Source organism: Chenopodium album, chromosome 18, assembly GCF_948465745.1.
Source record: "Chenopodium album chromosome 18, dcCheAlbu1.1, whole genome shotgun sequence".
Taxonomy (NCBI): domain Eukaryota; kingdom Viridiplantae; phylum Streptophyta; class Magnoliopsida; order Caryophyllales; family Amaranthaceae; genus Chenopodium; species Chenopodium album.
In genome coordinates this window covers 35,116,837-35,118,441 of record NC_137851.1, presented here as the reverse complement: position 1 = coordinate 35,118,441, position 1,605 = coordinate 35,116,837, and the positions used below count along the sequence as shown (strand labels likewise).

The following is a 1,605-nucleotide window of genomic DNA, read 5'->3' as shown; positions in this document are numbered from 1 at the left end:
GAACCACTCCTCAGAGTAATTGCATTAGCATGATCTGTGGGTTATACTGGCTGCGATGGTAGTACTCCCTGCTGGCGATTTTGTAGAGTAGAAGAAAGTTGCGCAATCTAATTGTCAACAATTTTATTATGGGCTATAATTGAATCAATTTGAGCATCTCTACTCTCCATATTCTTTTGCATGCTTGCTAACATCCCTCTAATTTCTGTCAAGGTAGGGTCAGTAGATGAGGGAGTTTGTGATTGGTTTTTTTTGCCAGAATTGGATGGTAATATTTCTGCTATGGTGGTGGTTGCTGTTGTGGTTGTTGTGGAGGAGGTGGATTTTGTACATTGGTGCTCTGGTACGAAAGATATGGATGGTTTCGGAGGCCAGGATTATAAGTGTTGGAGTAAGGGTTATTTTGCCTATAGGTTTGAAAGGCATTAACTTGCTCAATAGAACTCCTAAACTCTTACTCCCAATGTCCTACAATTCCACAATTTTCACAAAAAGCATCATTAGTATTATTGACAGTAGAAACATTAGCTACAGAATTAGGAACAACAATAAGATTATCTAGTTTTTGGCAAATAGATGATAACTGAGCCTGCAAAAAGGATATGGAATCAACACCATGTTTTCCTTTATTAGCAAACCCTCTAGGATTCTCGTACTGGTAATTATGAATTGCCATATCTTCAATAACTTAACCTGCATTTTCCACATTTAGATTCATAAACCTTCCACTAGCTGTAGAATCTAGAATTGATCTAGATGAATTCCCGAGCCCATTGTAAAAAGCTTGAATTAACTGCCACTGTGCTAAGTTATGGTAAGGAAACTCTCTCTGCAGATCCTTGAATCTTTCCCAAGCCTCATATAAAGTTTCATCTGGCTCTTGGGAAAAGTTCTGAATTGCACTTCTCAACAAAAGCTGTTCTCTCTGCAGGGTAATATTTGTTATAAAAATTCAAAGCAAGTGTCTCCCAGTCAGTAATACCAAATGTAGTTCTATTCAAACCATTAAACCACAATTTAGCTTTTCCACATAAAGAAAAGGGAAAGAGAATCTCCTTGATTTGGTCCTGGGTAACCCTAGCTTGCCTCATAGTATTGCAATATTGGCAGAAATCTGCAATGTGAAGATTAGGATCTTCACCCTTAGCTCCACTAAATTGCTTCCTATCTATCATCGTGATAAATTGGGGCTTGATCTCAAATTGCACTCTATTAAGGGCCGGAGTAGGAGTAAGGTGTGGAAAATCTGTCAGCGACGGCTGCGAATAATCGCTGAGCTTGCGAGGTGGAGGAGGTGGTGGTGTCGTCATCTCTGATCCAGGTTCTGAAAAAGCTTCCGAATCGCTAGAATCAGATGGGGGTTCCGAAGGTGGATTACCTCCAGATGTGTCTCGTATCTGCCTGTAAAAATTCTTCTGTCTATGAAAAGAGCGTTCGATTTCAGGATCGAATGGAATGTAATCTGAACTAGAACCCCTGGGCATAAACACAGAACTAAACAAACAAATATGAGAAATTTGTTTCAAAGAACTCGCGTTCTATGAGATAGGAGAAAATAATTTAGACTACAAAAACAATCAGAAATAAAAAATAAAACCGTTTCCC

At 39.0% G+C, this 1,605-nt stretch overlaps 1 non-coding gene across 1 annotated transcript; it reads left to right on the top strand.

Moving 5' to 3' along the window:
- The first annotated feature begins 806 nt into the window (after positions 1 to 806).
- Positions 807 to 913, top strand: LOC145593329 (small nucleolar RNA R71). The gene has a single exon (XR_014102676.1). It is a non-coding gene; the product is annotated as a small nucleolar RNA R71 (small nucleolar RNA).
- The last annotated feature ends 692 nt before the right edge of the window (positions 914 to 1,605 follow it).